The following is an 18,526-nucleotide window of genomic DNA, read 5'->3' as shown; positions in this document are numbered from 1 at the left end:
TATTGGATTGTTTTTTAGTAATCTGACAATACCAAGGATTGGATGTGGAGCAACAGAATCTTTTATTTTTCTTATTTAAATTTATTAGTTAACATATAGCTTGATATTGGTTTCAGGAGTAGAATTCAGTGGTCCATCACTTACATACAACACCTAATGTTCATCACATCAAGTGCCCTCTTTAGCCCATCCCCCACCTGGCCCATCTGCCACCCACCTCTCCCCATCAACCCTCAGTTTTGTTCTCTATCATTTATCTCTCTTTTGGCTTGTTTCCCTTTCCTTTTTTTTTCTTTTCTCCCTTCCCATATTTTATCTGTTTTCTTTCTTAAATTCCACATGAGTGAGATCATACGGTATTTGTCTTTCTCTGACAGATTTATTTCACGTAGGATAATACACGTTTCATCCACGTTGCTGCAAATGGCAGGATTTCATTCTTTTTGATGGCTGAGTGTGTAAGTGTTTGATTTCCGTGTGTATGTATCACATCTTTTTTTTTTTTTTAAGATTTTATTTATTTACTCATGAGAGACACAGAGAAAAAGAGGCAGAGACACAGGCAGAGGGAGAAGCAGACTCCATGCGGGGAGCCCGATGCGGGACCCCGGGATCACGACCTGAGCCAAAGGCAGAGGCTCAACCACCGAGCCACCCGGGTGCCCCATATCGCATCTTCTTTATCCATTCATCAGTTGATGGACATACAGACTTTTTCCAAAGTTTGGCTATTGTTGACAATGTGAGCAATTGAATCGTATACACACCCATCAGGAGCGTGTACTTCTACAACCACTTTGGAGAGCACTGTACTATGATCTGGTAGTGCTGATGACGTGTTTGTGACACAGTGATTCTACTCCCTAGAAGGCACAACTACAAGAAATGTCCATGGCAGCATTGTTTGTAACAGCAAACAACTGGAAACACCTATTTATGAACGGAGGCGATGAATAAAAATTGTGATGCAGTCATTACTATTATGGGGTGGATTGTGTCCCCCCCTACCTCCAGATTACTATGTTGAAGTCCTAACCCCGAGCATCTTAGAATGAGACTCCATTTGGAGGCAAGCCTTTCTTTTACAGGAGTGATTAAGATAAAATGAAGTCATATGGGTGGGCCCTAATCCATTATGGCCGGTGTCCTTATAAGAAGAGGTTAGGACGCTGACAATTTACAGACCAAGGAGTGAAGACAAAATAAGAAGGCAGCCATGTGCAAGCGAAGGAGATGTATCAGAAGAAACCAAATTTGCCACACCTTGATCTTGTACTTTTTAACACCCAGTACCGTGAGAAAACAAATTTCTATTAAGTCACCCAGTCTATGGTATTTTGTGATGGTAGCCCTAGAAAAGGACAGTTGCTATACAACAGTTGATTATACAATTCAGTCTATTACTATACAGCATTACTAGACAATATTGAAAATTAATTATGCAGGATTTAACATTGTGGAATTTCACAATGATCGGCAAAAAATCCAAGTTGCAGTAGAATACATACAGTTTGGTGCCATTTATAAAAATCTTTAAATATTTTTAAGGAATATATACATATATAAATCCTAAAAATCTAAAGAAGCGCGTGGCCGGGGTAAATACCAAATTCAGGATAGTTTCCTTTGGAGTTGAAGTGAACTAGATGTCATAAGAGAAGGGCCTATTGGAAACTTTTTCGTAATAAGTAGAGTATATCGTTCTTTAGGGGGGAGAGTGGTGAGGAAAAGATTATATATTCTTCTTTATACCTTTTTGTGTATGTGAAGTAGTTCATTATGATTTTTAAAGAAAGGCTAAGATCAAGAACACTGACTTCTAGTTCCTTTAGAGCTCCGAGGGGCTCGAGAAAAATCTGATTTAGCCATTTTATTTAGACTGGGGAAACTGAAGAACTGTGTAACTTTCTGGTTTCTAGAAATAACTAAACCCAGATTTCCTGTCTCTTTATTAAATAAATGGTTTTTGAATATAGTTCTTAGAGAAGGAAGTGGTGATCGCTGAGTCAGTTATGAGCTTGTGGAGCTTAATTTCATTTTCTTTCCTCATCGAGTTTACTTGATAAGGAGAAGAAATGCTCAAGTTATAGTTTATTTTCATTAGAGCAAGTCACTTGATGAAGTTTTATGGGCTCCTTGGGAAAGGATAGCGAATGTTGCCAGGTATTGACTATCATTAGGTGGGATAACTCGTGGTTTAAGAACAACAATGGAAGATGAATAATCAATCATGAATCAGTGTCAACCATGAGGGGGAAAAGCTCTATTTTAAACCATGTTCTATTCAACATATTTATCAAGACTTTTTTTTTAATTTTTTTTTTATTTATTTATGATAGTCACAGAGAGAGAGAGAGAGAGAGAGAGAGAGAGAGAGAGAGAGAGAGAGAGAGGCAGAGGGAGAAGCAGGCTCCATGCACCGGGAGCCCGACGTGGGATTCGATCCCGGGTCTCCAGGATCGCGCCCTGGGCCAAAGGCAGGGGCTAAACCACTGCGCCACCCAGGGTTCCCTATCAAGACTTTTGATAAAGACAAGTTAAATACGTTGATTTCAAAGGGCTGATCTCCTGACCTTTCAGGCGACGTTAACTGCACTGACCACATTCTTTTTATCTGGACTATTTATTTATTTATTCATTTATTTTTTAAATTTATTTTTATTTATTTTATTTTTTTATATTTAAAAGTATTTACTTATTTAATTTATTTTTTATATTCAAAATATTTATTCTATTTTTTATATCTAAAAAAATATTTGTTTTATTTATTTATCATTATTTTTTTATTTATTTACCTGGACTATTCATTTACTCTTCCACTAGACAGATTCCAGGGGTCATTTATTTGCTCTGGAATCTTCTAGGTTGCTACTTGGCACCCAGTGGGTCTTTAACACATGCTTGTCCGCCTTAAACAAAAAATGAGTTGCCAGACAGGATCATAATTCCAAGAGTCCAGGAGACAGGAGAAGAGACTTAAGCTAACTGGATACTATTTAAAAGACACAAATCATTGCTTGGGAACCTAAAAAAAGAAAAAAAAAAAAAGAAAAACAACAACACGAATGTTAATTGCACGAGAAAGAGAGAAGCAGCTGAAGAGTGGTCCAGCTAAAAAAGCCCCTCCCCTCCCCCTCTATCATTATTCTCCTCCCCCCCCCCTCTATTTTTTGAGAGGTGGGAGCAACCGTGAAAAGGGAATCAATCCTTCAGTTCATTTGCAAGAGATTCAGGTCTCCGAGCTACGCGCAAGGTGATGCCAGAAACGGAGCAGAAGGCGCAATGCGCACGTTAAGGGAGGTCGCTGCCCCATTTTTTTTTTTTGATTTTTTTTTTAAATTTTTTTTTTCGCTGCCCCATTTTATTTAGGGGGGGGGGGGAAGTCTGTACCCAGTCCTGGGGGCCGCATTTTAAAGCAGCACAAACAAGGACTTGTTCAGACCACGGCGACCTCTTGTCCTCTGCACCTCCGCGCACCATCCCGCATCCTGATGCTCGCGTGTGCCCTGGTCCTCCGCCCCCCACCGCGACTGCGCGGGCGACCTCTTCGCCCCCTCAAGCCCCCTCAAGCCTCCGGGGACTCGACGACGTCAACTCGGCGGCGCACAGGGAACGCGGCGTTTTTCGGAACCGCGGGAGGCTACCTCTGACTGTGCTCTCGGGGGCTCTCCCCTCCTCCGTCCCTGGTCTCCTACAGGACACGTCGGCGGGCCCCACCAGGCTCCGCGGGCTCCCGAGACGCCTTCCGCCGCCGCCTCCCAACTCAGTCGTCCAAAACCTGCGACTCTCCTCCCGGCTCGGGCTCCCCTCTATGGTGGGGAGAGGCGAGCTCCTCCTGCCCCTCTAGCCCTCCAGCGGAGCCTCTATGGTTCCCGCGGGCCTCACCGGAAGCGCTCGGGAGGAGACGGCTTCCGGAGACCGGAAGTGGCGTCCTCACCGCTCGCCGTTTCAAAATGCCGCTGAGGCCTTGGGGCCTGTGACTGGCGCGCCCTGCCCCCGCGCCCCGGGCCCGGCGGGGGAGCGACTCATGGAGCGGCCGTGAGGTGTGGCTCTAGGGCCTCGGCGGCCTGGTCCCGGGCGGCCGCGGGGGAGGGGGGGCGAGGGAGGAGGGGGCGGGCGGCGGGCGCGGCGGGCTCCGCGGCCTCGGGGCCGGGGCAGCGGGCGGGGCTTGCGGCCCGGGTGGCGGCGTTGGGGCGGTGGCGCGGGGCGGAAGGAGGCCCCGTGGCGGGGGAGCCGGGGGCGGACGCTTGGTTGCGCGATGGGGCCCCGCGGAAGGCAAAAATGGAGGTGGAGTGACGCGCTGCTGCCGTCCCGCCGTCCCGCCGTCCCGCCGTCCCGCCGTCCCGCCGCGGGGCTACAGCCTAGGGTCGGAGTCGGCGGCGGCGGCGGATGTTCAACGGGACGCAGCGAGGGGGGAAGGGCGGACATGGATGTCTCCCGAGATGCGAATGGAGGGACCGCAGACGGTCGGGGCTGGGCCGCGGGCCCTGTTTGGGGCCCCAGCCGGGCCCGCCCAGACCGAGCCTGGGCCGACGGGGCTCGGGCGTCTGTATTCCCACCCGCACGCCTTCCCGCTGGCTCTGCGCCCTCCGAACTTTGAGGCCCACCCTGCTAAAGCGGCACCCACCCCCCCCCTCCCCGCCCTCGCCAAGGCGCTCGTGTCGGCCAGGCAGCTCCCAGGCAGCTCCCAGCGGGTGTCAAAGCTACTTGGTGTCGTTGGTGCCCAGGGTCCCGCCTCTCAGCCTCGGTTCTGGCTCCTCCCCGCTCCCTGCCTCCCTGACACCAGAAGGTGATTTAGAAATATTTATGTCACAGGTTATTTCGTCTCTCACAGTGCTTGCAGGTCGGGATCACACACGTTTGTAGTTTATTTAAAAAAAAAAAAAAAAAGGGGGGGGGGATCCCTGGGTGGCGCAGCGGTTTGGCGCCTGCCTTTGGCCCGGGGCGCGATCCTGGAGACCCGGGATCGAATCCCACGTCGGGCTCCCGGTGCATGGAGCCTGCTTCTCCCTCTGCCTGTGTCTCTGCCTATTGATGCAGTTTTAGGTTGTTCCTGGCGTTAATGTTCTGCACACTGTGCTGGAGTATACTCTTGCTACATACACATTTTACCTTGTAGATGTGTAGCCGACTTGGTAAGAACTAAAACAACGTCTGAATAGTACAGTTTTCTTTTTTTTAAAGTTGTTTTTATTGCCCTCAAGTATATAGTTGAAGGAATCAGACAGTAGTGTTTAGTAGAGGTCCTTAGGGCTTTAAAGAATTAAGAATGGTTAATTCTGCCACCTTCTGACAAGTTTTTGATCTGTCTTAAAATCACACTTGTTTTCAAAGGTAGAAATTTGGAGATGAAGCATAGGAGTCTTTTGGACTAAATGATGGTAAAACCAGTCTTCCATTATCACTGAGAGATGAATAAACTGTTGTCTGATTTCAGTCCAGTAGAGGACACAGAAAACACAAATATAATGTGGTAAGTGGTAATAGAGGGGCTCTAGTGACATCAGCTTCCCTTGGAGTGTCAGCCTTGACCAAGGAAGTGACTTTTGACCTAGGCAGAAGAATAAGAATAATGGAAAGTAGATCACAGAAGAGGAGAAAGGACAGGTGCCTGATATTATCTGAGTCCATTGGCAGTGGATTTCAAACTTTTTAAACCATGACTCCCAGTAAAAATAAGTTTTATATTGTGACCTAGACACATAAGAGGGGGAATGGTTAAGAACTCTGGTTCTGCAGCCAGGGTGCTTGGACTCTAAGACCGTGATTTTGAGGAAATTATCTTCCTCTCTACCTCAGTTTCCCCCTTGAAAATGGGGACAATAATATATCTACCTAATAGGATCTTTATAAAGATTAAATGAGTCATTGCAAAAAAGTGCTTTAAAGAGTGCCTGATACCAGGGTGCTTAACTGTGTTGTGTTGGTTATTTTCAATAACAGAAACAGGTTTCACAGAACAAAGCTTTGTTACTTTTATTTTCTGTACTATTTCATTAGTGGAGGGGATCAGTAATGACTCACTGGGGTGCAACTTGTAGTTTGAGAAATTCAGTACAAGAAATGCCTAGGAGGTGAGTAGTAAAAGGGCTTGACACATTCAAGAAACTGAGTCATCATTCATCACAGTGGGGATTGTAAGTTGGAGACAGGTCCAGATGTATAAGCTCATGCACACATACCCAGGGAGGGGAGTGAGAGTATGGAAATGGAAGTGCTCCCTGAGTCAGCTCTACTGGCCCATGTGCAATAATAGTTCTTCAGTCTTCAAATGCACTGAAAAACCAGAGTACTTTGGCCTGCCCTGGGATACCCTTAGTTCTGTTGTGTTGTGGAATGAAGTGGTGGAATTGACTTCTCTCTCTCTCTCTCGCTTGCTTGCTTGCTTTCCTTTCTTTTCTTTCTTTTTTCCTGCATTTTATTTATTAGAGCAAGAGGGAGGGGCAGAGGGAAAGGGAGAAGCCGACTCCCCGCTAAGCAGGGAGCCCTCTGTAGGGCTCACTGTGAGGACCCTGAGATCATGACTTGAGCCAAAGACAGATGCTTAACCGACTGAGCCATGCAGGCACCCCGTGGCTTCTCTGTCGATAAACCTATCTCTCTTGAGGAAGTCCTTTTGGGGTTTTTTTTTTGTTTGTTTGTTTTTTAAGTTGAAGTATAAACACACGATGTCGCATTCATTTTAGGTGTATACAGTGTAGTGATTTGACAGCTCTATACATTATGCTGTGCTCACCACAAGTGCAGCTACTACCATCTATCACTCTACAACGCTAGTACAATACCATTGACCAATACCCTGTGTTGTACCTTTTATCCTTGTGACTTACTCGTTCCATAACCAGAAGCCTGTATCTCCCATTCCTTCACCCATTTTGCCTGTTCTTCTATCTCCTCCTTTCTGGCAACCATCAGTTTGTTCCAGGGAGAGTTTTTTTGAAAGCAAGAAAACTGCAAAAAGAACTTTCTTCCCGGGATCCCTGGGTGGCTCAGCGGTTTAGCCCCTGCCCTCAGCCCAGGGCGTGATCCTGGAGTCCCGGGATCGAGTCCCACGTCGGGCTCCCTGCATAGAGCCTGCTTCTCCCTCTGCCTGAGTCTCTCCCCCTCCCCCACTGTGTTTCTCATGAATGAATAGATAAAATCTTTTTTTTTTTAAAAGAACTTTCTTCCCTCATTTACTTATTTTTAAAGATTTTATTTATTCATGAGAGACACCGAGAGAGAGAGGCAGAGACACAGGCAGAGGGAGAAGCAGGCTCCATGCAGGGAGCCTGACACGGGACTCGATCCCGGGATTTCAGGATCACAACCTGGATTGAAGGAGGCACTAAACTGCTGAGCCACCTGAGCTGCCCTACCTTCATTTATTTAAAAGTAGGCAAATTCTCTTCAGCTTTTTATGCTCATCTCTGAGGTTTATTATTAGCTGGAAAGAAACCTTTCCGGAGAGCCAAAGCAGTTCCAATTAATAATGTAGATTCTTTTTTGTAACTGAAGTATTTTCTAAGAGTACCAGTTTTTTCAAGATGCAGTAGATAAATGGAATTTTTGTGATTTCTTTCTATTTGGTGTATACCATTCAATAAAGTAAAGACTATTTTAATTCAGTATTTTTTCTATTTTTTCTGACTTTTTAATGGAAATATTTTTTTTAAAGATTTTATTTGTTTATTCATGAGAGACCCACAGAGAGAAGCAGAGACACAGGCAGAGGGAGAAGCAGGCTCTATGCAGGGAGCCCGACGTGGGACTCGATCCCGGGACTCCAGGATCACGCCCTGGGCTGAGGGCAGGGGCTAAACCGCTGAGCCACCCAGCTGTCCCTTAGGTCAGGATTTAAAAAAAAATTACCACCGTGCCTTTTTACTACAATTAACGCTTTCTTTATATCTACAATCTAGTATATAATTTAAAATTTTAGGATTGTTTAGAGAAAAATGGAATTTATAGATGGTTTCTTTGAATCAGGACTTGAATGAACAAGGTCCAAATGCTCTGTTGAGTTTGTTTTTTAGCCTAAGTACGTCTCCCTACGTAGCCATACCCCTCCCCCCATCTGAAATCCCTACGTTCTGAGATTTCCTACATTCTGGGTTTGGCTAATTGTTTGCTTTTGGTATTATTTATTCCTTTACCCTCCATTTTTTCTACAAACAAGTAATTAGATGTAGAAGCTTGGTTAGTTGTTTTATTGTCAAGAATACTTCATAGGAGGTTCTGGGTGCTTCCTGTTGGTTCATATCAGGAAGTGCATGATGTGTGAATGACTGTCTCTTTTAGAGAGTTTTGTTAGTGGTCAGGTATACTCAGTCGTCTTTGTGTTTTAAGGTCCCCCCATCCCCCAGTCTTTTAAAAGGTTTATCATCGGGATCCCTGGGTGGCGCAGCGGTTTGGCGCCTGCCTTTGGCCCAGGGCGTGATCCTGGAGACCCCGGATCAAATCCCACGTCGGGCTCCCTGTGCATGGAGCCTGCTTCTCCCTCTGCCTCTCTCTCCCTATGTGACTATCATAAATAAAAATTAAAAAAAAAAAGGTTTATCATCTATTAATGGTTGTTGAGGTGATATTTAATCTGAGACTAGAAGGTCTCAGATGAGTCAGTCTTGCATGGAATTCACAGTGCTACAAATGAAGGAGCAGTATGTGCAAAGGCCCTGAAACAGGAAGTAAATGCTCTGAGAAACTAAAAGATCAGTTGGTGAGGTGCAGGGAACATGGAGAAGAACATGAGGTACGAGAGGAAAGACTGGCAAGAATAGGGCTAGATTCTGTGTTTAGAGCAGTAGCAAGCTTTAGAGCAGGGCCTGGCACTGTAGGATTAGGTGTTTGCTTTTTTTTTTTTTTAATATTTTATATATTTATTCATGAAAGACACACACACACACACACACAGGCAGAGGCAGAGGGAGAAGCAGGCTCCACGCAGGGAGCCCAACGACGTGGGACTCAATCCTGGGTCTCCAGGATCACGCCCTGGACTGAAGGTGGCGCTAAACCGCTGAGCCACCGGGGCTGCCGATTTGTTTGCTTTTTTATTTTATTTTTTTAATCCTTTTAACTCTAGTGTGGAATTTTGTTTGAAGCAGTTTAGAGAGACCGGTTAAAAGTCTATTTCAGTGATGCGTGCTGGAAGTAACACTTTCTGGTTTGGGGAAATAGTCATGGAGGTGAAAAGTGGTGGTTTTGAAAGATTTAGAGATTAAAATTGATAAGGTTCAATGATGTGATAATGGTAAGAAGGAGAGAGAAGACTCAACTTTCTGGATTGATTGATTGATTGATTGATTGATTGATTTAGAGTGCAATGGGGCTGTGGGGGGAGGAGCAGAGAGAGCGAGAGAGAATCCCAATTGAGTGAGAATCCCAATGGAGAAAGAATCCTTGGACTCCCTGCCCAGCAGGGAGCCTGACTTGGGTCTCCATCTTACAACCCTGGGATCATGACTGGAGCTGAAATTAAGAGTCAGTTGCTTAACGGACTGAGCCACACAGGTGCCCCTTAGCTTTCTGGTATGAGTTACCGAATGTGACTGCTCATTGGTAGCATAGAAAGAATAATAAGCTCTAGACTCTGGCAAGTTATTTGACTTCTTTTAGGCTCAGGTTCCTCTTTTAAGGAGCAAGTAACAGGCCTAACCCTGCTGTAATCAGAAGAGACTCCCAAGTGGGAAAGTGACAAGATCTTGCTTTGGATTCAGAGTTTGTCAACTGACCTCATGTCTCACATACGTTCTTGAACAGTGCTTTTGCTCTTGTTTTCTCTCCCATTCTTTCTACTCTTCTTTCATTTTAAAATCCTTCCACTCCTGTCTCTATTCCCTCTCATTCCTCCTCTGCTTTGCAATCAAAAGTAATGTGTCCTACTCTTAACTTTCATGGCCCTTAAAGCAGTGTCTTTTTAATGGCACAACACTTTCTACCAGGTGTTAAGGCAAAGTAGGAAAACCTTGTTGACGTTAAATTCTTCAGATCTGCCAAGCAGTCAGTTCCTGTTCCTGGTAAGATGCTGCACTCCCTCTCAAAATCATCCCTGCAAGAGTAAGAATAAGAGAATGCTGTGAGAAAGAGATGGGTGACATGGGCTGTTTTGAACTTGTGCATGTGTGCATGGGGAGGAGGCAGTGTTTGGTCTGGGACAGGAGTCAGTCAGTCATGGCTGTAGGAGACTAAAACCATCAGGGAGGGAACTGTTGGAATACTGGTCTAGTTTCTCCCCTGCCTCATTACCTTAGAATTAACCTTTTTTTAATCCTTGTGACCCAGAGTCCTACTCCATCTCTCCTCAAGAGTGAATCATGGCATTACAGAAGCGTATACTTGTGAGAAGCTGACAAAAAAATAGGTGATGACTGACTTTAGTCACTTCTCTCTTACATTCTAAATCCTTAGGTCTCCCTAAATCCTATCATGGTGCTGCTTCTCCTTGGGGAACAAAGGATGAATCTTTGGTCTGGGTAATGATTGTGTGGGGTGGAGAGTGTGCTTTTCTGGTGCTTGGGGCTTTCTGCTTTTGTACTTGTTCTTTATTTATTTTTTTTCTTTAAGATTTTATTTTTGAGTAATTTCCATACTTACTGTGGGGCTTCAATTTATAATCCTGAGATTGAGTCACACACTGTTCTGGCTGAGCCAGCCAGGTGCCCCTAGTACTTATTTTCTGCCTTACTCCACCTTACTGTAGTTAATATGGGCTGGAATCTGGTCTTGCCTCATATTCTTTGCCTGTCAGAGTATCTGCTATCCTCTAGGGAAAAATAGCAAAGACAGCTGAAGAGCACAGGTATTTTAAGAGAAGAAGAAGAATGTGTACATTATTGGAACAGAAATAATAGGACAGATGGATCTAGAGTTTAAAGTTAGACTGATAATTATCGTAAAAGAAACAGAACATCTTAACAACTTGAAATAAGAATAAGCTGTGACTGAGAGAACCGAGCTGAAATCTTAGGGTTGAAAAATGCAATGATTGAAATACAGTATTTCCACTGAGGCCAAGCCTCAGTATGGATACAATTGAAGAATGGATTAGAACTCCAGATTGAGAAAATCTAGAATTAAAAAAAAGAAAAGGATAAAAAAAAGGATAAAAAGGAAAAGCTGAAAGGTAAGGAAAATAGATGGGAAGTACTCACATCTAAATAATAGGAATCTTTTTGTTAAATTTCATTTTTTAATTTTTAACTCTATTTTTTAAAGATTTCATTTTTAAGTAATCTCTACACCCAACATGGGGCACAGACTTGCAACTCCCAAGATCAGATCTCGTGCTCCACTGACTGAGTCAGCCCAGCACCTCTAAATAATAGGAATCTCAAAAATGAAAAAGGAGGGGCACCTGACTGGCTCAGCTGTTGGAGCATGTGACTCTTGATCTCTTGATTATGAGTTCAAGCCCCACATTGGTTGTGGAGCCTAGATTTTAAAAATATTAAAAAATATATATTTAATAAATATTTTATTTAAATAAAGGAGAACATGCTTGAAGAAATAATGTGAAAAACAGTTCTCTTTTAGAGCTAAAAAAAGAGGGGGGTGCCTGGGTGGCTGGATTGGTTAAACATCTGAGCCTTGATTTCAGGTTATGATCTCAAAGTTGTAAGATGGAGCCCCTGCTGGACAGGGAGTCTGCTTGAGATTCTCTCTCTCCGTTGGCCCCTCCCCATGTGTTTTTGTGCATTTTCTCTCTAAAATAAATCTTAAAGAAAAAAAAAAAAGAATAAGAAAAATAAATGTCCTCAGGAAGTTCCTTGAAAGACTAAAGATGAGAGATCAGGGAAAATTTGCTTCCAGGAACATTATACTGAAATTTAAGAGTAACAAAGCAAAACAAGCCTCAGAGAGAGAACAGATTACTACAAGAAATAAAAATTGACGCCAGAGTTTTGAACAGCATCATTAAATGCAAGAAAACAAGTGTTTACAGAATTTTGAAGGGAAACTTAGAATTTTATATCCAACTGCATTCATTTAAGATGATAAAAATATTCTCAGGTGTATGAAGTCTTGGAAGCCCTGCCATACAGAGACCCATATTGAACCCAGTTCTGGATGAAGTACTAAGAGATTCAAATCTAGAAAATGTTACAAGAGATCTAGGAAGTAAGGGGGATTATAATTCCTTGATATTTATTGTGAAGGCTGAGACCAAAAAAAAAAAAAAAAAAAAAAGAAAAGAAAAATATATCTAAGAGTTTGAAGTCCAAATGTCATGCTAAGTTCTTATTAGCAAGGAGACAGAAATAGAATTTTTCAGAAAGGTAATAACATATTAAGCATAGGAAGAGTAGAACAAACAAGAATGCTGAATCAAGATGGTAAAAACGATCCTTATGTATTAATTAGAGTGGACTAAATTTACTAGTTAAAGGTAAAAACTGACAAATTGGATGAAAAAATCCAAAGTCCAGATACATGTATGTATGTATGTATGTATTTATTCATGAGAGACACACAGAGAGAGGCAGAGACACAGGCAGAGGGAGAAGCAGGCTCCATGCAGGGAGCCTGACGTGGGACTTGATCCCGGGTCTCCAGGATCACACCCTGGGCTGCAGGCGGCGCCAAATCGCTGCGCCACCAGGTCTGCCCCAGATACATGTATTTTACAAGGGACACACCAAAAGTTTAAGGGCATGTAAAAATAGAAAGTAAAAGTTGAGAAAATACATACCTGGATACTAAAAGAAGGCTGGCATGACCTTACTAATATTAGCGAAAATGTGTTTTAGGACTGAACATCTTGGGATGGAAAGAATCACTATATAATGATAGTATAATAATAATAATAATAAGATGTCAATTCACCAAGAAGATACAGCAATCAATTTCAAGCACGTATGTCTCTGATTAAAAGTCCTTAAAATAGATGATGCAAAATTGGTAGAGAACTACACTGGGATAAATGGACAAATCCACCATTATAGTGGAAGATTTCATTGTATCTCTCTTAATTATTTGTAGGTCACATTAAATTAGTAGATATAGAAGATTGTAAAAAGCCAACAGGCTTAACTTAACGAACATAGAGTTTTGCAAGCATACATTATAGGATTGATCACCACTTAGGCCAAGTGAAAGCCTTGAAAATTTCAAAGAACAGGTGTTACAGAGAATGGTATCTCCCCACAGTGCTGTTAAATTAGGAGTTAATCACAAAAACATTTAGAAAACACAGTATGCATACGCACAGCTATCCAGCTCATGGATTTAAAAAAATTAAGGAAATTGAAAAATACCTACAGCTGAATAATAAGTTTATATAGCAAAACCTGTCGATTGTATTAAAAAATATTGCTGGGATGGAAGGGGGAAGAAATTTATAGAGTTAAATATTTAAATTAGGGTAAGCTAGATGTCCAACTTAAGAAATTAGCAAATGATCAACAAAATAACTTTTGTATCATAATAAGATATGAATGGAAAGGAAGATGCATCTGTACACAGATTAAAAGAATAGCATCAACTATAAGCCAGTAATTTTGAAAACTTAGACAAATGGAAGAAAAAATAAAAACCTTGAATAGCCTTAAATTTATTAAATTAAAAGTAATTAAAAATCATTCCATGTGGCACTTGGGTGGCTCAGTAGGTTAAGTGTCTGCCTTCAGCTCAGGTCATGAGGTCCTGGGATCAAGTTCAGCATTGGTTTCCCTGCTCAGCAGGGAGTCTGCTTCTCCTTCTGTCCCTCCCTGCTGCTTGTGCACTCTCACACTCTCAAAATCTTAAAGAAAGGGATGCCTGGGTGGCTCAGTGGTTGAGCATCTGCCTTTGGCTCAGCGTGTGATCCTGGGATCTGGGGGATCGAGTCCGCATTAGGCTCCCCGAGGAGAGATTCTTCTCCCTCTGCCTATGTTTCTGCTTCTTTCTCTGTGTGTCTGATGAATAAATAAATCTTTATGAAAAAGAAATATTTTTTAAGGTTTTATTTATTCATGAGAGACACAGAGAGAGAGAGGCAGAGGGAGAAGCAGGCTCCATGCAGGGAGCTTGACATGGGACTCGATCCTGGGACTCCAGGATCATGCCCTGCGCTGAAGGCAGGTACTAAACCACTGAACCACCCAGACTGCCCTAAAAAAAAAAAAAAAAATCTTAAGACAAAAATCTTCCCACAAAGAAAACACTGAGTTTTATGTTTCAGAGGTGAAGTCAGTCTACCAATGTAAGGATCAAAACATCTCAGTTTTTTAGAATTTTTTCCGTGCCAGTAGAAAAAATAGGGATTATTCAAAAGTTAATTCTATTAGGTCGGCCAGCCCTCATACTCAAACTAGACAAAAACTTGACCATGGAAAATTGTAGGCCCATTTCACTCTCTAATAATAGACTTTATAACCTAAAAATAGCAAGTCAGAACCAGCCGTGTACAAAAAAGAATAATACCCCCAACCAAGTTCGGTTTATCTCAGGTGTATAAGGATTTAATATTAGAAAATTCATAACTGAAAATCAAAAGTCGGGATGCCTGGGTAACTCAGTAGTTGAGTGTCTGTCTTCCGCTCAGGGCCTGATCCCAGAGTGCTGGGATCAAGTCCCATATCGGGCTCCCCGAGGAGCCTGCTTCTCCCTCTGCCTATGTCTCTGCTTCTCTCTCTGTTTCTCTCACGAATAAATAAGTATTATTTATAATAATTAAATTTATAAATTTATTAAAAATTTATAATTTTTTTTAAAGATTCAAAAGTCACCGTATTAATAGATTAAAAGAAAAAAATCATTTCAAAACATGATTCACTGATAAGAAAAATCATAATCATTTCAATAGATTCAGAAAGAATATTTTATAAATTACTTATTCATGATATATTTTTAGTTAATGAGGATGAAAAGAAACCCTTCTAAACTGGTAAAGAGTAACTGTTAAAGAACAATAAACATTAAAAAAAAACAGTAAACATAGGGAAACATTAGAATCATTTCCTTTAAAATTAGAGACAAAGATACCCACTAATACTGTGTGTGTTTGACATTGTGTTGATAGTCCTAAGCAGTAAAGAAGACATTAGAGGAGGGCAAGGATTGGAAAGGAAGGAATAAGATTTTATCTGCATATGATAGAATCCTTTACATAGAAAACTGAAGCATCTACAAATTATTAGAAATAATTATGTAAATTTAGGTGACTGGATAGATGATTAATGAGTCATATGTATTTCTGTATATATGCAAAAATGACTAAAATCATAATGAAAAGAGAAGGCATCACAGTAGTAGCAGAATATGAACTTTAGAAAATTTTATTTATTTGAGAGAGAGAGCACAAGCAGGGGGCGGGGGGGGGGGGGGCAGAGGGAGAGGGAGAAGCAGGCTTCCGGCTGAGCAGGGAGGCCAGCTTGGGGCTCCATCCCAGGACCCTGGGATCACAATCTGAACTGAAGGCAGATGCTTAATTGACTGAGCTACCCAGGGGCCCCTCAACTTTAGAAATTATTCTGACACAAGTGTGTTAGCTTTCTAAAGGGAAAATTGTAAAATTTTACTAAAAAATTAAATAAGTCTTTAATAAGTAGAGAAATATATGTTGTTAGTGATTAGAAAACCATTTGATCTGTATATAAAGGTAATTTCATCCAAAATCCCAACAGGGGTTTTTATGGAACTTGATAAAGATGATACTAACATTTATATGGAAGAGATAAAGGACCAGGAATGTAACTGGTGCAGCCATTTGGCAAACGGTGTAGAGGGTCCTCAAAAAGTTATAAATAGAATTATCCTATGATCCAGTAATTGCACTACAGGGTATTTACCCCCAAAATACAAAATACTAATTCAAAGGGCTACATGCCCCCTATGTTCATTGCAACATTATTTACAATAGCCAAATTATGGAAGCAGCCCAAGTGTCTATTGATAGATATATGGATAAAAAAGATTGGCATATAAGCACAGTATGTTGGAATGTTATTCAGCTATAAAAGAGAAGGGAAATCTTGCCATTTGCAACAGCGTGGATGGATCCAGAGCTTAATGGTAAGCAAAATAAGAGGAAAGACAAATGCCATATGATTTCACTCATGTGGTATTAAAGAAACAATATAAAGAGCAAAGGATAAAAAGACAAACTAAGAAAACAGATTGTTAAAGAGAACAAATTGATGGTTACCAGAGGAAAAGTGGGTGGGGGATGGGTGAAATATGTGATCGGCATTAAAGAGTACACTTACATGATGAGCCTTAATACATTACTGATTAATGTAAAGAATTGTTGAATCATTATATTGTATACCTGAAACTAAAAGAACACTGTGTTAACTATATTGGAATTAAAATTGAAACTTAAAAAAGTTAGGGGGCCAAGAATAGCTGGTCACTTCTTAAAAAGAACAGGGAAGAGAAAACTTGCTTTGCTGGTTAGTAAGACTCATAAGATAGGAATGAAGACTTTTAAATTGAATAAACATAGAAAGATCAATGGGAATGTGAAGGGGGCGAGATCAGTGGAATAGAACAGGGAACTCATAAACACTCATGTATTTAAGGAAAATTTGATACACAACAGAGATGGCTGGCAATCAGGAAAGAGGCATGTTCAATAAATTGAGCTGGAAAAAAATGGCTCCCTATAGGGAAGAAGAGTAAAATAGATTTCTAAAAAGAAAAAAGTCCACTCCAGATGGATTAAGAATTTAAATGTCGGGCAGCCCCGGTTGCGCAGCGGTTTAGCGCCGCCTGCAGCCCAGTGATCAAGTCCCATGTTGGGCTCCATCACTGGAGTCCCGTGATCAAGTCCCATGTCGGGCTCCTTGCATGGAGCCTGCTTCTCCCTCTGCCTGTGTTTCTTTCTTTTTTTTTTTTTTTTCCTGCCTGTGTTTCTGCCTCTCTCTCTGTGTCTCTCATGAATAAATAAATAAAATCTTAAAAAAAAAAGAATTTAAATGTCATTTTAAAAATGTCATCCTTTTACCATACACACTCACAAATTTTAGTATGTGAGGTGAATATGAGACCTTGAGGAATGAAAGATTGCTTAAATCAGAGAGGTCATTGGCTGAAAAAGAGATGATAAATATAAATTTGATTTTATTAAGTTTTCATAAAAGTATCTTCTAGGAAATGGAAAAAATGTTACAAGTTAGAAGACAATATTTGCAGGACACCCAATTTACATAGAGGTAATATTAAAAAATATAAAGAACTATTATGAATTAATGAATATAACAAAATCCATTAGAAAAATGTCCAGAAGACATGAGCTGGTATTTCATAGAAGAGGAAACACAAGGCTGATGAGCATATGAAGAGATTTAGCATCATTGTCATTAGTGAACAGAGAAAAAGTCAATTCCTATTTGGCAAAAATTGAAAAAGTATTAGAGGAAATAAATTCATAGAATATTTTATACATTCCTGATGGGACTGTGGATTGGTACAAACACTTTGAAAATAGTTTGGTGTCAGTTCCTAAAGTTGAGTATTCATACGTGCTATGATCTAGCAATTTCTCTTGTAGATATATTCGAGACACTTTTTTTTGCACATGTACAAGAATATTATTAGTAGCATTGTTCATAATAGTGAAAACCTAGAAACAACCCAAATGTTCATCACACTGGAATATTATATAGCAGTCAAAATAAATGAAAAATAAAGTATGAATCTTAAAAACATGCTAAGTGAAATAAGCCAGACACAAAAGGACAAATACTGTGATTTCACTTAGATGAGGTGTCTAGAATTGGCATATTCTTAAAGGTAGAAAGGATTGTGGTTATCACAGCCTGGGGAGAGGAGGTCATCATGAGAGTTTGCTGTTTAATGGGTGCAGAATTTCAATTTAGTTGATTAAAAAGTTCTGGAGATGGATAGTGTTGATGGAGTACAGTACTGTGAATGTACTTAATGTCACTGAATTGTACATTTAGAAATGGTAGATTTTACGTTATATTTAGCTTACAATAAATTTTAACTAACGTGACACAAGTAGGAATTTTAGTGAAATAAAAATCTAAAATTACTCTACCTGCTTTTTTTTTTTCCTAAGTTAAAAGCGACTGAACTAAAAATATTTACTCCTGAGCATTCCATTTTGATGCAGTAAAATGCATAAAGAGGAAGGGAAGAAAATCAAAACAGGATTCGGGATGATTGTTGGGGAGAGATAGGGGTATTACAGTTAAATATAGGTTGTTGTCAAGCGTACTGCTTTGTGGATACTTATTGCATTAGGAAGAATCAAGGAAAAATGGGCCATGTGTGGGTAAACAAAGTATGTTGAAGGAAAGGATTATGAGTAATTCTGTACATTGAGGTCTAATGGGCAAAAAATATTACTAAGTGGAGATTTCAGAACTCTTGAGTTTGAAATCTTGACTCTAGCAGTTCATAGAATTCTATTATCTTGGGCAGATAACATCTCTGCTTCTCTTGCCTTAGATGTAAAAGAAAGCTGATAACATTACCAATGTCATCGGTTTATTTAAGTGTTAAATGGGTTAATCTCTGTGCCTGTACAGAGTAAGCTCTATGAAAGTCTGTGCCATTTGTTTTGGTTATCTAATGCGATGTAGTAAACCACCTCAACAAC

The 18,526-nt window shown here is 41.1% G+C and overlaps 1 protein-coding gene across 3 annotated transcripts in view; it reads left to right on the top strand.

Moving 5' to 3' along the window:
- The first annotated feature begins 3,929 nt into the window (after positions 1–3,929).
- The window catches only part of MDM4 (MDM4 regulator of p53), a 47,935-nt gene continuing 33,338 nt past the window's right edge, over positions 3,930–18,526 (top strand). For all 3 annotated transcript variants that reach the window (XM_055334143.1, XM_055334140.1, XM_055334144.1), the window contains exon 1: positions 3,930–4,043. The gene's annotated coding sequence lies outside the window, so the exon portion shown is untranslated. The remainder of the gene's footprint in view (positions 4,044–18,526) is intronic.

Source organism: Nyctereutes procyonoides, unplaced genomic scaffold, assembly GCF_905146905.1.
Source record: "Nyctereutes procyonoides isolate TBG_1078 unplaced genomic scaffold, NYPRO_anot_genome, whole genome shotgun sequence".
NCBI classification, from domain to species: Eukaryota; Metazoa; Chordata; class Mammalia; order Carnivora; family Canidae; genus Nyctereutes; species Nyctereutes procyonoides.
This window is presented reverse-complemented; position numbering and strand designations above follow the sequence as displayed.